Source organism: Lynx rufus, unplaced genomic scaffold (assembly GCF_022079265.1).
Source record: "Lynx rufus isolate CCGP_SWC_20201006 ecotype Redwood Valley unplaced genomic scaffold, mLynRuf1.p SCAF_3, whole genome shotgun sequence".
Classification (NCBI taxonomy): Eukaryota; Metazoa; Chordata; class Mammalia; order Carnivora; family Felidae; genus Lynx; species Lynx rufus.
In genome coordinates, this window is record NW_025814845.1 from 41,056,221 (window position 1) to 41,078,545 (window position 22,325).

The 22,325-nt window shown below is 38.1% G+C and overlaps 1 pseudogene; it reads left to right on the forward strand.

Annotated features, from left to right (window-relative positions):
• The first annotated feature begins 10,695 nt into the window (after window positions 1-10,695).
• LOC124521056 (mitochondrial-processing peptidase subunit beta-like) lies at window positions 10,696-15,854 on the forward strand (annotated as a pseudogene).
• The last annotated feature ends 6,471 nt before the right edge of the window (window positions 15,855-22,325 follow it).

Consider the following 22,325-nt stretch of genomic DNA (forward strand, 5'->3'; position numbering starts at 1 on the left):
AACAGGACCAAGTTGATAACTTTCTTCTCCTTGAAACCTTTTCAGATAACGTCAATCCTCTGCTTAAAAAACAAAGTGTCCTCAGAGGAAAACCTAAGTTCTTATTATTACCTGTAGGTCTACCTACGTTATCTGCCTCTAAGTTATCTTGCTTACTGTATCCTTGTTAATCTCACCCTTGTTATACCCTGTACTCAAGCCACTCAACCACCTTTGCACTTGTACTTCCCTCTTCCTAGAAAGCTCTTCTTCCACACAGCTTTCTCCTTAATCTCTTTAAGTCTTTACTCAAAAGTCATCTTTTGGGGCATCTGGGCGGCTCAGGAAGTTAAGCATCTGACTTCGGTTCAGGTCATGATCTCACAATTCGTGAGTTTGAGTCCCACGTCAGGCTCTGAGCCTGCTTCAGATTCTGTGTCACCCTCTCTCTCTGCCCCTCCCCTGCTCCCCCTCTGTCTCTCTGCTTCTCAAAAAATAAACCATAAAAAAATTTAAAAACCAAAAACAAAAGTCATCTTCTTAGAGAGGTCTGCTCTGGAAACCCTGTCCAAAATTCAACACCTTCACTGTTCTTGTCCCCCTTCCCTTCTTGTTTTTTTTTTTTTTCTCCCTTTCTTTCACTATCTATCTATCTATCTATCTATCACTATCTAACATTCATACATTATTTTTACTTATTTTGTCTTGTGCATTATGTCTTCTCCCACTAGATTGTTAGTTCCCTGAGGACAAAGCTACTTTTGTTTGTTTTTATCATTAATATCTTCTTAGGACCTACCACGATGCTTTTACATGAAAAAGGAAAGTAAATAAAATAACATCACTGTACCATGAAGATTTGAGACCCTTGAAACCGTGCTGTATATTTGGGCTTGACTTTTAATTAAATTCTGTTTGGGGGCAGGATTGGTTTCCAAGTCTCCAGGCCCATTCTTGATCTAGAGGAAGCCAGGAAGGTTTTTTATTCATGTCATTTACCAGTTCAAAAGTTCTCAATAGCTTCCCCACTGCCTTAGGGATCAAATTCATCCCTCTACCGGCTGTGCTTTTCCAAGGTTATCTCCTGTGTCAGCACTACATTTGTCTTCTGCAGCCAAACTGGTATATTCACCATTTCCCCAAATTGTCTTCCTCTATTATTTCTCCTCCTTTTCTCTCATCTGAAACACCCTCCTTCTTTTCCATCCATCCATGCAGACCCACCCCATCCTTCATGACCTCATTCCTTCTCTACCTGCTGACATCCAACTCATTTATTCAACTCACATGGTGCCTGCTTTATAGTCTTCCTTGAATACTCCAGATGGAATGAAATGCTCCTTATCTAGTAATTTTACAGTATTTTTTTTTCCTAAGCTCACGTCAGCTTGTTTCACAGTACCATAGTGAAGGAGTAAAGTAAGGGTCCACAGCAGTCTAGAGCGTAAGTGCTTTGATTCAAATCCAGATCGTGCCACTAACTGGTTGTATGACCTTGGGCAAGTAAAAGAACCTCTCTGTGCCTCCGTTCTTTCTTTGTAAAATGAGGACAATAATTACCTATCTTACAGAGTTTTATGTGAGAAGATTGAAGCTTGAAGATTAGCTTGAAGATTAAATGCACAAATATGTAAAAAAAAAAAAAACTTGGAATAAGGTCTCTACTGAGTGTTTGCTATTGTTGTGGTGGTTGTGGTGGTTAGCAATCCATTTTCAGTCCACTTGATTTTTGGCGGGGGCGGGGAGGGGGGTGAAATGTAACAGCTGGATTTACTTCCAGTTCCTTAAAACATATACCTTAATTTTAGTAAGTAATGAAGGTGTCATTGTTTTTCTGCTCTTTCCAGTTTGAAGGTACAGGTGAATTAATTGCATTGTACTATAAACAATTTCATTGATTTTTTTTCCATGCATACACCATGTACAGCCACGATGCAAGTATGACATTGAGTTGAACTGATTTCATACTATATGGTGCTTTTATTTCTATTTTAAGATTTCAGCTTTCCTCGATTTCTCAGTGATAGCTTTTTTATAATTTTGAATCCAGGATGCATTCATTTGTTTGAATCCATTTCTTGCTTTAACGTGGGAACACAAGACATTAGTTGTAGTCCACTACTGTCTACTTAATGAAATTGTTTTTGAAACCCTGCCCATTAACCTTTAACCCTGCCGCCTGTGCATAGTTTCCGTATTCAAATAAATGATTAACTCACTTACCAGTGGTGTTTATGAGTTCTTGGCTTACCCTGAACCTGCCTGGTCTAGTTCAGAGACTGAGGAGGTTCCAGAATAATCTCCCCAGGCTTCTCCTGAGGCACATCTCTAGCTGCCCCATTTGTCTTCCTTTTCCTTGTCATCCCCCATGCTATTCTCCCACCCCTCTTCTCTCCACCAGGAGGTACAATGCATCTGGTCCTCATTGTGGTGATCATTCAACTTTGCAGTCATTTTTATAGATGTTTAATCAGGTGTACAGGTGAAAAGATGAAAAGTGAAGGGTGCATCTTTCTAAATATTTATTCAAGAAACAAATCCAGCAGTATTCAATCCAACCTCTTGTCTTCTCCAGCGGCACTGTGTCAATAGCCTCTTGTACAACAGTGGCCTGAGATACTTGGTCCCAGAAGGTGAATCCTGGAACTACTGCTTAATACCCATGAAATTAATTCCTTTTTTCACACTGAATAGTGTCCTCACTCTCAGCTCTGGATAAACAGGCTTGGAAGTGGTTTATAGGCCATGTTGTTTTCCTTCTGAAAAATGATCCTTAAAGTAACTTCAGAAAACAGAGGGGCAACTCCAGAGATTAAAAAAAAAAAAAAGGAGGCCATGATTGTGTTAAAAGCCTTTCAGTAGGCTATCGTGCTGTTTGCAGAAATTGTAAAATAATTTTCCACCGATTATTGACTTTAAAGTAATTTAGAGCAGTAGGACTTGGAAGGAAAGATGCCCAGGAGGATAGTACCTTCAGTCATTTTTCTAAAGGTAGTTAAGATAAAACAAAATACCCTAGAGTCTGACACAGGTCACTTTAGGATATAAAATACTAAGTATTTCACTCTTGAAAGGGACAGAGAGCTATCAAACAGTGACATGAATGAGACAGGTTGTGGTAATGGCTCATTTTCCTGGAAAATCGACAAGACTGGCCAAAGATAACGGTTCTTCCCTATTGCTTTGGAAATCCTCCAATACATAAGTTTCACCTTTATCGTATCTCTGAGGTCCAAGGTCAGGGATTGTGAGTCAGCCTTCCCAAGTGTACTCAATGCCCTTGGTCCTAGACTAACAATAACAAAGGGAAGGAGCCACACAATTTAAGAATCCAGCTTGAAGAACCTGAATAGAGAATATGAGAACCACTGAAATTCATCTGAGAACGTTTAGAAGACTGGTTTTCTCAACGAGGCCAACCAAACCATGACCACAAGTGTTTTGGTGGACAGAGCCCTACCTTTTATCAACAAAATGGCTATACCATTTACAAAAGATTAGAGGAATCCACAGAAGTCCCCAAACCAAGAACTATTGAGAGGATGTAAAGTTCAATCAATCAGCACAGGGATAAATAAAAGAGGAATTTGAAATCGCAAGTCTCAAAGAGATGAATGAGATAGACAAGACCTTCATGATCCAAAAGAGAAACAGAGGCAGCAGTGATCACTGTCCGTGGTGCTCAGAAAAACGAAGTTGCATCAGACAAAACTGAACTATCAGAGGATTTGAATGCAGTTTCCAAGGTCCACATAAAAGGGGGAAGGAATCCATCTGTTTTGTTCAATGTTTTCCTGGAACTTCATCAAAGTGAAAGAGGATCCTGTTTAATTAGTCAGAGCCTATCAGATATACACCTGAAAAGAAGCTAAAACCAACACTCATTAAAATGAAGGTAAGGTTCTTGGACCCCAGTGAAAAGTACTGGAAACTTTGCCAGAAGGTGGTACATTGGTGCTCTTTTGTGGGGGGAAAAAAGTTCCCTGGATGACAACCTGACATCAAAATCATAAAAGTACCAGTCAATTAAAATAAAGAAAGAAAGCCAGCTGTGTCAAATGTTTTTATATTATCTTATAATCTTCTCAACAATATGTGAGGTTATTGAGGAAATGGAGGCTCAGAGAAGCAAAGCAGTTTTACCAGTTTTACCTAGTTAGTAAGTTTCTCCCCACAATTTAGATCTAAATTGAACGTTTCTAGAGTCCCTGTTTTTTTCATAACATGCTGCCTCCATATGGGGCAATAGCCTGTGTGGATGAAAGAGGAAGAAGACCAGCATAGTGCTTTGAAGAGAACATGAGGCCTTTTCTGTTACTGAATAGGAAGATGATCCCCGGGGGAACAAATGTTCCGGGGGTAAGCCATTCCGCATGTAGGTACTAATGAGATCGCTTTGATATGTCAGCTTTTGCTGGCTCCAGAGCCCCATCAGCTGAACATCAGGGCATATCAACCTCAGCTGAACAACTACTTCTTCTCCATTAAGACTCTCTCCCCCTTTAGAATCTCCAGGGATCCCCAGGGTGTCATGGGCACCGCAGACTAACACTATCCTTTAGTAATACCACTGCTATTCCTCAGGTCCCAGCAGCCTATTCGCATGCCTCAGGGCTCCATCAGCAGCATTGCTGTCTCTCAGCTGTCTTGCCTACACTGCAGGTTTCTGAGCTACTTCTCCACTCCTCCCTCCTCTGACTACCTTCTCTGGCCCCCAAACACCTTTCAGACATCCCAACAGGATGTCCTGGAGACATCTCAAACACAACACATCGGAAAGAGAAACTGTCTTCTCCAAAGATCTTCTTTGCCTCTCGTGGGCTGAATTTTGATGGATCAATAACAGCGGCACTCAGAGTGACTCAAGCCAGAAACCTAGAATTGCCCAGTGGTTTTTCCAACCAGATACCAAGTATTATCAGTTCTACCTTCCTCACAACTGTCCTGTCATTCCTCTCTATTCCCTGAGGGGTGAATGGGTAAACCAAGTGCTCATGGGCGACACCTACATTTCTACTCACCTTGTTCTGGGCCTCCTCATCTTCCTCCTCTTTACTGTCTTCTAGGTTTCTAGGTTTCTTACTTCATGCAAAGTCCTTACTTTGGCATTTAAAGACTTTCATGATTTTCTCTCTGCTCATTTTTCCACCCAAAATTAAATCGTTGGCCCATTTCTACTTCCTTAAATCTACTGACTCCAGAACAGCATGGAGAGATGATGCACGCTGGAGTTCAGATGTAGACAGTGAATAATAGGGTCACATTTTCCAAGAACAAGAAAGTTAGATTGTGTATACCTGATATGTACAAGAAGAAACAAAGGATGGCTTGCTATTTGAAATGAGCAACAATATAGGGGATAGAAAATACTGAACTTCAGCAACTTTCTTAATCGTATCTGTTCTCCTGTGTTCCATGTTCCAACTAATGAAAGAGTAATCAAAGCAAACAGCTTTGGAATGAAAATAACTTTATGAAGAATGTATGGACTGAATGTAATCTGTGTAAGAGGCATGAGTGAAAGAATAACAGTGGAGGTCAGAAACATGATTGATGGTTTGATAAAGACTGAATGAAGACTCAGAAAAAGATTAAAATAATTAACGCTGAGAGATAAAAACAGCCTACTGCAGCATCTGGGAGAAATTTCTACTAACCGTAAGGTGAATGGAAGTGTATTGGGAAAACAAAATGGTAGTCTGCCTGTGCATTCCCACATGAAACAGAGAAATCCTAGCAACCTGAGAGAAGGTAGCAAGACACTCACATTCCTTTCTCTTACACACAGACACAGAGTCATATTTAAGACTTACCTGGGGTACCTGGGTGGCTCAGTTGGTTAAGCGTCCGACTTCAGCTCAGGTCACGTTCTCGCGGTCCATGAGTTCGAGCCCCATGTCGGGCTCTGTGATGACAGCTCAGAGCCTGGAGCCTGTTTCAGATTCTGTGTCTCCCTCTCTCTCTGACCCTCCCCCGTTCATGCTGTCTCTCCCTGTCTCAAAAATAAATAAATGTTTAAAAAAAAATTAAAAAAGAAAAAAAGACTTACTTAAAACTTACTTTAAGTCATATTCTAGACGGACTTGTAGACTACTAACCTCTAAGACAACTCAGTGTGTGTGTGTGTGTGTGTGTGTGTGTGTGTGTTAAATGTATCCTTGTGCAGGTGGTTCTTTATAAGTAGAGCAGTAAGTAGAGGAATAAAGATGTTAGTGGAAAGCAAAAGAGTCCATGCTAAGAATTATGGTCTTTTTAATAAAAAGAAGAGGGGTAAGGAGGAAAACATTTTATAGCACTTAATATGCTAGACATTCATTCAAGTGCTTTTTATATAGTAATTAGTGTTTAGAACAACCCTTCATTAGTCAGAATAGCATAAGCTGTGTTGTGGCAAAAATAAAATAAATAACTCCAAAATCTCCATCTTTGGCACAGCACAAGTTTATTTCTTGCTCACTCAAAGTTTGATTTGGGTAAGCAGAGACTCTCCTTCATCTGGGAACTCAAGGATTCAGGATCCCTCCATCTAGAGATACCACTCAAGGGCACTGTGGTAGAGAAGGAGAAGGACGCAGAAGGCAAACTAGCTCTCGCCTGCTGCAGTCTTGAAATAACACGTGACCTTTCCACTCCCAGGCCATTAGCCATAACTAGTCCCATGACCCCAATAATAGCAAGGGAGGCTGGGAAATGTTGAAAAGCCCATGGATATCCCACTGAGCACTCTTTTAGTTACAAGCCTTATGTGAAAGGTAATAGCACAATCCCCATGATTTTTACAGATGATGGGACACTGACAAACAAGTCAAAACAATTTATCCAAATTCATGGTTAGTAAGTGGTAGACCTAATACTTTCACCAGACAATATGATTCCAGAATCCGTGCTTCTAAAAATTGTATTCTAATGCCTTTCAGAAGTAATAGAAATTTCATAAATGGTTTACATAAGTGAAACAAACTGTGGATGGAGATAGGAAATCTTCTCTTAGAATCCTAGAGCCAGGTTATATGAGCACCATCTGGACACTGGGAATTAGGCCTAAAATGTACAATCACTTTTTTGTAGACCTGAGAAAGGACTCAACCAGAAGGCTGGTGTTCAGCAAGGACAATCAAAGGAAATCCCTGCATCCTGCTAATGGACAAACATATAGTCTGGAGACATTTGTCTTACTGAGGATGAGCAGCATGAAAAAAATCAACTCAAGACATAGGAGAAAAGTATTGAAAATCCAAGATCAAGGGAACAGGAGATTAACAGTACAGGAGTCTTTTATCTAGAGCAGGGGTGAACAAACTTTTTTGTAAAGGTCCAGATGGAAATTTTTCTTTAGGTTTTGCAGACCATACTGTTTCTTTGACAATTACTCAACTCTGCAAAAAGGCACAAAAGCAGCCACAGACAATACATATGTCAAAGGGGTGTGGCTGTGTCCCAATAAAATTCTGCTTACGAAAACAGACCGAGGACAAGATTTGGCCCATGGACTGTAGTTTGCCAACCCTGCTCTAAAAGAAAAGGAAATTAAGAAATATAAATGATCAATAAACATTTGAAAAATATTCAATTTACTAGGAATCCAAGAATTACGAATCTAAACAGTGATGTAATCGTTTATCAACAAACAACTGACAAACATTTCTTAAGAGGTTATTGTTAGAAGACGTTCAATGGGATGATTTTATATACTTCAGATAAGAGTGTGAATAGGTGAAATTTAGCTTGAAATTAATCTGTAGGAAATTATGTATATATGTGCATAATCTATACATACATATTATGCTCAGTAAAATAAGTTAGAGAAAGACAATATTTTATGATATCATTTACATCTGGAATTAAAAAGCCAAATTCATAAACAGAAAGTAGAGGGGCACCAGTCGCTTAAGGGTCCAATTCTTTTTTTTTTCTTTTTTTTTTTAACGTTTATTTACTTTTGAGACAGAGAGAGACAGAGCATGAATGGGGAAGGGTCAGAGAGAGAGAGGGAGACACAGAATCTGAAACAGGCTCCGGGCTCTGAGCGGTCAGCACAGAGCCCGACGCGGGGCTCGAACTCACGAACCGTGAGATCATGACCCGAGCCGAAGTCGGCTGCTTAACCGACTGAGCCACCCAGGCGCCCCAAGGGTCCAATTCTTGATTTCAGTTCAGGTCATAAACTCACAATTTCATGAGATTGAGCCCGATGTCCGGCTCCATGCTGACAGCTTGGGGCCTGCTTGGGATTCTCTCTCTCTCCCTCTCTCTCTGCCCCTCCCCTGCTCATGTGTGCACCCTCTTTCTCTCTTCTCTCAAAATGAATAGATAAACTTAAAAAAAAAAAAGAAATAGAAAGTAGAATGGTAGTTGCCAGGAGCTGAGGATTGGGGTAAATGGAAAGACGTTGGTCATAGGGTACAAACTTCCAGTTATAAGATGAATGAGTTCTGGGGGTCTAACGACTAGTATATTAACAACAGATTTTGTATACTTAATAAGAAGGTAGAACTTAAATATTTTCACCAAAACTTTTGTACAAAAAACGATAATTATGTGAGGTGATAGACGTGCTAACTTACATTGTTTTGGTAATCATTTTGCAATATATATGTGTATCAAGTTATCACATTAAATACGCGAAACTTACACAAGATTATACGTGTGTGTATTATTATATATATCTCCAGCTGGAAAAATATATACACACACTTATATGTGCTAATTTTGTAAATATATATATTTAAGACTGTGTAAGATAAAGTCGAACACAAACCATAAAATGTTAATAGTAAGTTAGGATGTAGTGTATCTTTGTTTTTCTGTATCTTTCAGTTTTTCTACATAAACATTTCATAATCAGAAAAAAATAATTTATAAAATACAAAAGAAATATTGTGTTTTTGTTGAGTCAGACTTGATTTGGGCTTTTGAATCAGACTTGAATGAATTCTCAGCTAGATACTAGCTGGTGATCTTAGCCAAATTATTTTATACCCCTGATCTTTAATTTTCTCATTAAAAAAGTAGACATAATCACATTTACTTCTCATGATTTTTTCAAGGATTAAATGAGTTTATATATATGAATATATATGTATATATAGTACATAGCATATTAGAATCTCAATACATACTGGTTACACTTTTAGAAAGACATACAATGGTCGTTGTAAAAGCTTTGAAAGTTGAGGAAAGAGTTAAAGCGAACTTATGCATGTGTTGGGAGGGAGAAGAGAAGGGGAGAGAGACAGAGAGCTAGAGAGAAGGAGACAGAGGGGAGAGAGGTTGGGAAGAGAAAGAGAAAGAGAAAATGAAAGAAGGAGGGAGATTGACATTGTTGCAGAGATATTTCTGTGAATGGTGGATTATGGATGCTTTTCTTAGCCAGGATTCAGGTCACTGTAAAACAGTTTCAGTCAGAAGTTGAGAGACAGAACTGGGATATAGGGAAAAAAAAAACACTGGTTTCTTTTCTGAACACAGAAGCTTAAAGAAAAACCTCCTTTAAAGAAATGTTTATTTATTTATTTTGAGAGGGAAGAGAGAGCGTGCGCACCCACAAGTAGCAGAGGGCAGAGAGAGAGGGAGAGAAAGAATGCCAAGCAGGCTTGGCAGGGCTCGAACTGGCAAACTGTGAGATCATGACCTGAGCCGAAATAAAGAGTCAGACGCTTAAACAGTCAGCCCCCCAGGCACCCTAAAAAAACCCTTCTTTTATATCATTATTTTTTTAATGTTTATTTATTTTTGAGACAGAGAGAGACAGAGCACCAGCAGGGGAGGGGCAGAGAGAGAGGGAGACACAGATTCTGAAACAGGCTCCAGGCTCTGAGCTGTCGGCACAGAGCCCAACACACGAGCCCACAAATGGTGAGGTCAGACCTGATCTGCGGTTCCCTTAGAGCCCCACGTGGCAGCAAACTCCTCGACATAGCACAGAACTGCAGTAGAAACATTTCGGGAAGTAAAGGAGGAGGAGGAGAGAAGAGAAGAAACAAATGCCAAGGAGACGAAGTGAAAAAAGGACTTAGCTCTCACAGTGGGTCTTCAGAGAAGAGGGATCCTCCACACTGCTGCTGGGCAGGTCACCAGGGAATCTCCAATAGGCAACAGAACCCCCTCACAAGCCACCAGAGAGGTGAGGCACCAAGCACTTGGGCAAAGAGTTCCTCAAACATCCCCTGCTCTTCTCACCTCCGAGTACCACTGCATAACATGTATCTCCACACCAGAAGCATTTTCCAAATGCTCCTTCTCTCGTCTCTTCCTCACCTTCCCACCCCCGCTTTATATCCCACTGAACACACAGGGGCACGTGCACCCATGGGCACACGTGTCAGCCCCTTTGGTCGACTCCTTATTCACACCTTTATCTCTGAGCATGGACGTTCCTATCTCTGGCCTCCCCAGAGGGTAGGCTGTGGCTCCTAGAATCTTACATAAAAGCTGTGTGGCACTGCCCGTGTGCTGGTCTGTCTCATGTAGTGAACCGTGGTGAGCAATTTGAGAAGACAGAGGTGCTGTCTCGTGGCCGTCGTTCCTAGGCTCACATTGTTCCTAGGCATCGGCACACAAATGTGGCTGGGCTCTTCTTATCGTCACTCTTTGGCACCACCCCCAGCAGAGCTCCTTGAGTGTAGGACCCAACTTCAGGCACACGAGACAAAGTGATCTCAAGAATGCTGGTGTGAGAAGCGAAGAGGCACTACAGGCGACAGAGACCTGTTCACAATGGGGGATGATGGACCTGGGCTGCAGCAACAGACAGGACCAGGGCTGCAAAACAATGGCGTAATTTCAACTTCTCTCACCTTCTGAAGGTCTTCCCCTTTATTTGGTATTTCTTGCGATATTGCATAGTGTTTGCCAAAGACTGGGCAGAGGTGAGTGGAGGGAATCAGTCTACCAGCTTCAAAGTGGACTTGTCATTCTTACTCTCCATAAAAACTTAAACCTAAATATGTAGTCTCTCTCTTCTTGGCAATCAGTTAGCAACCTATTCTTGGTAAAACCTCAGACATGATGCCCTTGTTAGTGAGGAAATCAGAATGGCATGCCTTACTTTACTTATTGAGCACTTACTCTAAGCCATGCCCCATGCTAGGTGCTTTATATACGTTTCACTTAGTCCTCACAAGAAACCTTTGAGGTGAACACTATTGTCCAGTTTTGCCCATGAAGAAGTTATTGAAGGTTGAGTCATTTGCCCAAGGCCATATCTTTAAAAAGTGTTAGAGTGAGGATTTGATACATGTCCTTCTGTCCTGTCCAAACTGTATTGCCAAGCATTATGGATATAAAGTTCTCATTAGCGATCATTCAGCAAAAGTTTAGGGAGGGAAGACCCCAATATCAAATTCTATGTTCAACTATAATGGTAAGTGACTTATCTAAAAGACCAGGGATTGCGTTAGACTACTGATAAGTATGCAGCCTTTAAGAGACTTAGGCTGTAGTGGTAGCAATCAGACCTCAAAAGCGTGTTGGAAGTTGACCCCAATTAACACCACTGGGCATACTCGGTTTAGCTGTAATATCATGTAACTTCTACAACATCCTTAAAACTCCAGGTTCTGTTTTCCAGGGTCATTGATGACAGTTTTGTTTTCAGAACAAACAGCTAGAGTGGGATAAGGATTCCCAGTGGATATTTAGTCTCTAGCAATGTCTATGACCCACACTTTAAGCCCTAGAAATAAACACAGTCCACTTGCCAAAAGGTCTGTCCATCATGTTGGTTCAGACAAAGATAAACCCAATTAGGTATAATGAAGAAAGTGAAGAAAATTGCTGAGTAGAGGAAAACTCCACACCATTAAAAAGACAGCAAGACAAATCTACTTTTCTAAGGGTTTAAGAATGCCAGGGTAACTGGATTAACTCTGACATCCGTGCTCAGATTTGAACCTTTGGTGGAAGAAAAGCTTATAGCTTAATTTTGCAAGACCCAGCATGGAAACTTTGTTGGCCAGTAGGGAGATGGGGTATGAGAAAATTGGATTAGAACTCCTGATAGAAGGGCTTGAACAATCAAGAGGAAAGTGCAATTATAAGCAGTTGTACCAGACAAGTCTTTCCTCGGTGTGATGTTTCAATTCCAGAAAAGATCACAAGTGGATAACCAAACCATTACTGATTTGTTCCATCTAGCAACTGGCTAAACTTGAACTGCAACAGCTTTCCTACTGGTAACTGTAAAGAATAGATCTTTTTCGGGGTGCCTGGGTGGCTCAGTTGGTTGAGTGTCCGACTTCGGCTCAGGTCATGATCTCACGGTCTGTGGGTTCGAGCCCCGCGTCGGGCTCTGCGCTGACAGCTCAGAGCCTGGAGCCTGCTTTGGATTCTGTGTCTCCCTCTCCCTCTGCCCCTCCCCCACTCATGCTCTGTCTCTCTCTCTCTCTCTCTCTCTCTCTCTCTGTCAAAAATAAATAAACATTAAAAAAATTTTTTCAAAAAAGAATAAATCTTTTTCAAAGGCAGTAGTTTTATTTCCCTCCCTTTTTAAGAGAAAAATTAGCAGCCAGCTCCTAAAAGACTGTTCCACCTTTACTTGTTATTGATGTTCCTACCTCTATCTTACCACCCATTTCAACCAGCAACCACTTTCCCTTTTCCCACCCCAAAGCTCTACATGAGCTGCTCTCAGTGGTGATGCCCCTCCCAATGTTCTCGTAGTCCCTATCATTTAACTCACCGCAATATATTATAATTATTTATATGTCTTCCCATATGAGAACGTAAGCTTTTCGTCTTATTCATTTTTGTATGTCAGTACCTAGCACAGTGTCGTGCCCAAGGAAAATTCTCAGGAAAGGCTTACTGAACGAATTCACAAATGGGTGGATGGATGTATTGATAAATGAGTAAATTCTTGACTTACAGGATCCCCTGAAGGCCTGCTCTAAGAAGATATTCCTGGATGATCTTTCAGAACGTTCCAGCTCCTTCTGTGTCCTTCTGATGAGTTACTTAACATCATTGAGATTTAGTTTTCCTATTTATAAATGAAAGCAGTGCTACCCACTTCATTAGGTTTTTGAAGCTCCAAGTAAGTAACTTATGCTGGGTGCTTATCCACGAACCAGACACTGTTCCCTATCATTCTCTCTATATTTAGTCTGTCTTCTATGGCACAAGTTGTCCAGGGTTGCACTGGGACAGTAGCAACCTTGCTATAATAAGGTACAATGATAACTTGGCCCCAAAAGCTAAGGTATTTGTGTCTGATGTGTTCAGAAGATTTTTTATTGAGGCAGGAGGAGAGCTTTGTCAATTCCTCAATTCAGCTTACTTTATAATAGAAACTTTGTGAATTAGAGTATTTAAGAATACTGCCCAAACTTCCACTTCCCACAGTATTAGGGAATAAATATCATGAAGAATCCCCCTGGTTTACAATGCCTAAAAATGCTGGATAAAAAATGTAAAATGCTTAAATGAGCTGTCAGGAAAAATAATGGAAATCATCGAAGCTAAAAATACAAGAAAGCACAAGTTTTCAGAGGTAACCACTGGAAGCAATGGGACCCTGAAGACATTTACTTATTCCTGGTGGCCTAGAGTCTTTATTTTAATAAACCAAGCAGGAGTAAAGATGCAATCCCTAGGCTCTCAACAGGGTGAAGAGAGGGAAAAAAATCCCTAAATAGGCCAGGACCCAGAAGGTGACATTTTTAATGCAAGGGTAAACCAAAAGAAGAATGTCTTTCCCACAAAGGAAAATAGTAAAGAAGTATTTTTGTCTCAATCTTGATTCTGTGTAGAGTCTAAAATTCCTATTCACAAATGGTTCTCATGAGGGTTTAGAATGAGAATCTAGAATTCACACTACATATGTGGTCCCCAAATACCTAACTTAAAATTTAATTTAAAGTAATTCAAGATTACTAATGCTTTCCCAGGTATATACACACACCTTAAACTGAAGCCTCAAGTATTTTCCTCAGGTAATTATAAATGCGTTGAAATATAAAAATATAAAATACAAGAGGAAACAAGTCATTTAAATGAGAATAAGTAGAAATAACGAACGACAGGATATAGCTACAAAAAATGACTGATGCTGGAATTATCAATTAAGAAATATAAAATAAATAAGTTTGATACACTTATTTTTTAAAAAGAATATTTGAAGTATAACAAGGTATGAAAACTATGAAATATGATCAGATAGCTTTGATAAAAGAACCAAATAGAACTTCCACATGAAAAAAAAAAGCACATAATGAATGAAATGAAAAACTCAGCAGACAAATATAGCATTAGATACAATGGAAGAGAGAATTAATGAACTGGAAGAAAGAATTGGAGAGTTACTCAATGAGCAGAAGAGGGAAAGCAAAATTGAAAAAAAATTAACTGGAAGTTAAACCATGGAGAGGGGAGGGTAACAGTGGACATCTGAATACTGCTGTTGCCCATGGCTCTGGTGTTTCACTGAGAAGCTCCTGGTCAGAGGTGCCATTGGGCAGTCATTATAATTTGAAAAGAACAGATTGTGAAATACACAGGCTACTACACAAGTTGTTTTAGATGTTTCCAACACATGAATAACATGTTTGGAAATGGACTCACTTGCCTCTGAAGGCTCTAGGTTCTTGACATATACAGCTGGGTTCTGACTGATTGATCTTGGAAACTTAAATGAAAATAAGATGAATAATGGAATATTTTATTCTCTAGAACATACGGATTTAAAGGGCACCCAAAAGAGACCTAAATTAGATCTGGAACTTCAAATGAAAACATGGGTGTTCATTTCAATACCTATACCTCCAGAAAGTAGACCACATCTTTGCCAAAAAATTCTTTAAAGATTTGCCAAGAGCCTTAGACATTCTTGTTGATATAATAAAAAAAAAAAAAAGTACATTCAGAGAAACAGAGATTGAAGGTAAGTATGGAAGGACGTGAAAGCAAATTTATAAGAACTTGTTTTTTTATTATCTACATGTCACAACTTATCAAAATACTGCACTTGGATGGGCAATTTGGGGACCAATGGAAAATATCAAACCTAAAAATCATAAAGACTTAGTGAACTATGTAACCACATATTATAAAGGGCCAAGAATAGTCCTTGCTGTAACTGGAGGATTTTCCCATGATGAACAGCTTGAGTTAGCAAAGTTTCATTTTGGTGACTTTTTGTCTACACACAAAAGAGAAATACAAAGTCTGCCTACTTGCAAATTCATAGGAAGTAAGAATTGAATGAATAACAATAAGATTGGCTTTGGCACATCTTGCAAGAGCTGTTTATGAAGCTGTTGGTTGGGCACATCCAGATACAATCTCTTTCATAGTTGTAAATACACTGATTGGCAACTAAGAATTGCCATTGCAGAGAAGGAATAAATTTATCTGGCCAGCCAGCCAAGTTCATCTGTCATGGCAAATTCTGCCATAGCTTCCAGTCTTTCCATACTTCCTACACAGATATAGGATTGTGGGGCATCTATGTGAGTTGTGAATCAGCCATTGTTACAGACATGTTATGTATTGTTCAAAAAGAATTAGATGTGACTGTGTATACATATCGCTGAAAGTAAAATTGCACAAGCCAAAATTATTCTAAAAACGAACATGTTGTTGCAAATCTAATGTTCAAGTCCAATTTGTAAAGATATCGGTAGGTAAATGTTTATGCTATAATGGAAGAATTCCCATCCCTGAGCTTGAAGTTGGACCCAATGCAAAGGTATACCAAAAGAAAATCTGGACTCAATGCTGCAGATGCTGAGAAAGTTCAAGAAGTGTGCACCAAATACATTTAGGGTAAGAGCCCAACTATTGCTGCCGTTGGTTCCATTGTGCTTGCAGATTTTAACTGGATTTGCAGTAACATATGCTGGTTTGTGATTAAAATGCTCTTAATCAAAAATATTTGAATACATTTACTTATAAGACTAACATAAATCTGACATTTTTAGGCTATTAAACTTTAAAGAAAAAAATTAAAATGGACATGTATATTCAAGAAAGAAGACATGGAGACTATAATTAAGATATCTAACATTATCAAATCAAAGTACAAGAGATAAATAATAGGGAAAATGTAGAAGGCAGTACTCAAAGAGATGTTGACTAAGAATTTTTATGAATTTACAAAAGACAGAAAACCTCAGGTGAATCAATGAATCCCATGCAAAATGAATAAAAAGAAATAAAAGTTTCTTATATTTCTTATATAAAAATAAACTTATATTTACATTATAATGATACTACACAGCATCAAAGGAAGGAAGGAAGGAAGGAAGGAAGGAAGGAAGGAAGGGAAGGGAAAGGAAAGAAAGGAAAGGAAAGAGAAGAGAGAGAGATGGAGGAAAAGGAAGGAAAAAGAATAAAAGAAAATGAAAAAGAAAGAAAAAGAAAGAAAATCTTAAAAGCAGCTGGCAAAGGAACAAGTTAGATTGACATCTGATTTCCAAACAGGTACAATGAGAAATCTGAACATAATGGAATTTTTTAAGCAGAAAGGAAATAACCATCAAGAATGATATTACCATAGAAATTGTCCATCAATAACAAGAATAAAATCAAGACATTTTCAGAAAATAAAAATTGAAAGACCTTTTCAAAAGCAATTTCTAGGGGATGTACACAAGAAAGAATAATGAGCCCCAGGGAAGTATGAGATGCAAGAAGAAATGCTGAGACAAGAAAATGTTAAATAAGTGGGTAAATCTAAAACAACATTGTAATTTGAGAGGTTAATGACTAGAAGAAGTAAAGTATTGGATAATTATAGTAAATACTCTTAAGTTGGGAAAGGTTAATCCAAATTAAAGCATTTTAGGTTGTTTATATCATTTGAGAAACGAATAGATGAATGAATGAAATTTAGACTTGCTAAATTAAAATCCATTCTATAATTTCTAGGGAATCATTTAAAAATAAAAATAGAGATATAATTTCCAATTATTTAAGGGAAAATTAAATGAGGAAAAAAAAACTAAATCCAAAATAACATGATAAAAAAGAAAGGACATATAAACAGGTAAAGAGAAAACACAATATAAGTGGCAAAATAAATTCAAATATACCAGTAATCACAATAAAGGTAAATGCATAAATTCTTTAATTAAAAGTCAAAGACTGTCAGACTGGATAAAGAAACAAATCCACCTATATGTTATTTACAAGACACCCAACTAAAAGTTAGGGACTCAGGGGCACCTGGGTGGCTCAGTCAGTTAAGCATCCGACTCTTGACTTTGGCCCAGGTCATGATCTCATGGTTTGTGAGATCAAGCTCTGCATCAGAGCCTGCTTGGGATCTTCTCTCTCTGTCCCTCCCCTACTTGCATGCAGTTTCTCTCTCAAAATAAATAAATAAACGTTTTTAAAAAATAAAAATTAGGGACACAAAAAGGTTCAAAGTAAAAGAATGAAAGAACATTATCATGAAAATATTAAATAAAAGCTAAGTCAACATCAGATAAAATCAACGTTGAGGCACAAAACAATATTAAAGACAAAGAGTTACTACATAATTTTTTTAAAAATTAAATTTATTAGCAAGGTGTAGTAACTATAAAATTAACAAACCTATCAGCCCAATGAGAAATTTTAATATATCTTTCTCTGTAAATGGGAGACCAGATAGACAAAAGAATCAGTAAAAATATGAACTTGAGCAATATCATTAACAGTCTTGATCTAATGGACATCTATAGAACAATACATATAAATTTTGGAAAATTTACATTATTTTCAAATATACACAGAATACATATGAAAATTGGCCATGTGGAAGACCATAAAATAAATCTCAATAAATTTCAAGGAATCAGAATTTATATAAAACAGTTATCTGAATAAAATATAATTATGTCACAAACTAAGAACACAAACCTCTTTTGGTTTTGAAATTTAAAAACATTCTCCTAAATAACTTTAGTCAAAAACATTATAAGGAAAAATGTTAAATACTTATAATGACAAGATAATGAAACTTGTGTGAGATAGTCACAGCAAAACTTAGAGGGAAATTTAAAAACTTAAATGCTTTTCTAAAATAGAAAGACTGAAAAGTTAACTAGCTAAGCACATAACCTAGGAACATGGTAATAGAAAAACATAAAATATGTAAAGTGGAAAGCAAGACGTAGTAACTGTACAAGCTTAAGTTAATTAAATAAAAAAGAGAATATTATCAAAGCAAAAGTTGACTCTTTCAAAACACTAACGAATCAACAAACCTCTGACTAAACTGAGAAGAGAAAAAAAAAGAATTAACGATGTTTAAAATAACTAAGTGAATGTAATTACTAATGCAGAATAGATTGGCAGGTTAACAGTGAATATCAATAACAAGTAAATTTGAAAACATAGATAACAAGAACAAATTTAAAGGAAAAAAAGAAAATAACTCCAGAAGATATAGATAACTTAAGTAATCCTACATTTATTAAAGAAATAAAATCAATAATTTTACATCTCTTCACAAAGTAAAAACTAGTCCTTGAACATTTTACTTGAGCATTCTACAAACATTCAAAGAACAGATAATGGCCATCTTGCACAGACTCAGAGAACAAGAAAGAAAGAAAAACTACTCACATCATTTCATGAAACTATTATAATCTGATACCAAAACCAGACAAAGATAGTATAACACTATCTTTGTATAAGATAGTATAAGGAAATAAATCTTAGAAATTAAAAGTAAGAGAGCAGAAGTAAAAAATTAATGGAACATCTGAAAATAAAATTGAGAAAAATATTTCAAAAGACACAAAGTTATAAAATATGAGAGAGACGATAAGAAAAGATTTGAAAACCAAAGAGAATTAAAAGGGTAAGAAATAGAAAATCAAAAGAGTACGTTCAATATCCCACAAATAGAAGTTCCAAAAGAGAAAACAGAGAAAATAGAGGGAAATCAATTATGAAATAAATAAAATAAGAAAGTTTCTAGAACTAAAGAAAGAAGTTTCCAGATTGAAAAAGCCCATTGAGTATCCATTATGATAAACGAAGACCACACCACATCACATTATTGCCAAATGTCAAAATACCAAGTTATGCTTACTGCTGTATCCCTAGTGACTAGAACAAGTGCCTGTGCTGTTTGTGTACTATGCCAATTACATACAGGGAATCAGGAACTATAACGATATAGGACTTCTCAACACAGATCCAGCTGCTGTGATCCTTTTTTTGTTGTTGTTGTTTTGCTTTTGCAGTGTGATGGTTTAAAGAGAGAAACAAACAAAAAAATAGTATGTGGCTTTCCTATCTCTGGATGAAAAAAGGGACTTTCTATCAACTTCCTTACCATGTCTATAAAGGTGACCCTCTGCTTCTTCCAAGCTAATATGTATTCTAGTATGCTTTTTCCCATTCTATGAACATTGGGAAATAGAAAAGAAGGCAGAGATTCACCAATCCATTCAACTAAAACCTATTCACTGTTTCTAGTTCCAGGACAAAATGGAGTAGACACACTTCTCCCTATTGTTCCCACTAAATAGAGTTAAAACCACTGAACATTATATATAAAAGAAATATAAGAAGACTTGAACTTTAGAGAAAAGGCAGACTGTCTAAGGACCTCATGACCCAAGGAATGACACAGGGGTAAATTTCCAGGGTTTTCTTTTTCCTGTTTATGGTGGATGGTGGAGAAGCTGACAACCAGGAAGTGCCAGTGGGCACCGACAAAAAATGTCCTCCCAAAGTCTATTCTCTCTACAAAGGAGCAGGAAAGGGACAACCTAACAAGATAGTAAATGTTTAGACAATAACTACTGTACTCTAGGGAAACACCTTGGAAAAAACTGTGGTCCCACCACCATTATCAAAGGCCAAGTGGAACAATATCAAGGTGCCCCTTTGGCTCCCAGCCAACTTGGAGGCCTGGTAAGGAGTCTGATCTCCTACCTTTACCCAGCAGTAATGAGAGACCATGCTTCTCGGTGTCCACAGAGGTCAAGAGGAAAACCTGGTCTTCTTCCCACCAGATAGCAGTGGGACAGTGTCCACTTTCCTCTACCAGCGCTATATCAGAGGCAGCCTGCTAAAAGAGAAGATTTAAATAATATTGCATCTGATAACATAATATTCAAAATATCCAAGATAAAATTTAAAAAATAACTACTTAGTATACTAAAAACCAGCAGGGAAAAAAGCAGGGAAATCACAACTTGAAGAGAAAATACAAACAGCAGATGCCAACACAGAAATTACATAAATGTTGACATTATCTGACAAAGATTTTAGAGCAGTTATCACAAAAATGCTTCAAAAAGCAATTACAAACGTACCTGAAAAAATGAAAAATATGAAGTTGCAGTAAAGAAATAAAAAATATAAAGAAGAATCAAATAGAAATTTAGAACTAAAGAAAATAATAATCTATATTAAAAAACTCATTGGATGGGGAGCCTGGGTGGCTCAGTTAGTTGAGTGTCCAACTCTTGATCTCGGCTCAGGTCATGGTCTCAGGGTCATGGGGTCGAGCCCTGTGTCAGGCTCCATGCTGAGCATGGAGCTTGCTTGAGCTTCTCTCTCTCTCTCTCTCTCTCTCTCTCTCTCTGTACCCTTCCCCCGACTCATGCTCTTGCTAGCTCTCTCTCAAAATAAAATAAAATAAAATAAAGCTCATTGGATGGGGTCAATGACAGAATAGAGAGGACAGACGAAAGAATTAGTGCTTAGAGATAGAACAATTACAATCTGAACAACAGAAAGAAAATAGAATAAAAACATAAAATTTAAAATAAAAACATAACTTAAACCCTAACATATCAATAATAACATTAAATATAAGTGGTCTGAATACACCAAATAAAAGACAGAGGCTGGCAGAGTCAATTAAAAAGCATGACTTAACTCTATGGTCAAGGTCACTTTGCTGAGTGAAAAAAAGCCAATCTCAAAAGGTGATATACCAAACGATTCCATTTATATAACCTAAAAATGCCAAAATTATGAAAATACAAAGCAGATTAGCTGCTGCCGGGGGTTAGGGATGGTGGAGAGGGACTGGGTATGACTATAAAGGGAGATCTTTACGATGACGCCACAGTTCTGCGTCTTGATTCTGATGGTGGTTACATGAATCTACACTCATGATAAAATGACATTCGACTGTATACACACATTGCAGCAATGTCAGTTTCCTAGTTTTGACATTGTTCCATAGTTATGTAAGGTATAATCACTGAGTAAAGGGTATCTGAGATTTCTGTGTACTATTTTTGCAACTTCCTGTGCATTTTTAATTTTTTTCAAAATAAAAAACCTATTAAGCACTTGTTTTGCCAAGTTTTGACATCAAGGACGAACAAAATACGGATTTAGAAAATCCTGCCACTTTATAATCCTTTTAAGGGAGTGGGTAAGACTCAAATACATTAAAGATACAAATAGCAACAAAAAAGGGTTGCAGCTATATGAGTAGTTCTGGGGTTGCAAAGTCCAAGAGCACCAAGCCCCAAGTATTGAGTCTTTAGAATAACAATTCAAAATGATAACTATTGAAAAACACAGCCTTAGTTCAATGTCAAATTTATGCAGTTAAGGTGAAAAGCAGAGTATACCCACTAGTGGATCAAAAGGGCTTGCTCCACCCAGAACAGCCCTCAGTTTTCTGCATGAAAAATTATCTAAAATAGATCTCACCACATACAACACTCATCTGCTAAGTGGCAAGTCTTTTCCATAACTGATCACCACTTGTCCACCCAGGCCACTTGCCAACCTGAATAATAGGGTGTAAGCCTGGGCACAGGCCCTAGTCACAAGGCCAGCTGCCCATGTTCTGGGAGGACCTCCAGGGGCACACACATTAGGCAGACCCTCCCTGACACAGAGCAATCCATCGCTTCCCAAATGACCTTCCTCCCGTATTTTAGTGAGACTGATGTTACCAAGATCTCATTTTTCCTGGCCCTGAGCCAGCAGAAACTTTTGTTCTTTGTTCACCCATGTTTGTTTGTTTGTTTTTTACAAATTAAAAGCAACTTATTATGTAATATTCTGTGCCTACAATGGAATATGTGTAATATACATAAGCCCACCGGCAAACACAAGATCCCAACATTGACAATATAATTGAAATTAGTTGTGCCCTCCTCCCCAATATCCATTCTCCTGCCTTCTCCTCAAACATAACCACTTTCCTGAATTTTGTCTTTGTAATACCCTGTTTTTATTTTTTTTTTTAATGTTTATTTTGAGAGAGAGAGCGTGCAAGAGAGTGCAAGTGGAGAGGGACAGAGAGGGAGAGGGAGAGAATCTCAAGCAGGCTCCGCACTGTTAGCCCAGAGACAGCACAAGGCTTTATCCTACGAACTGTGAGATCATGACCTGAGCCGAAATCCAGAATCAGACGTTTAACAAACTGAGCCCCC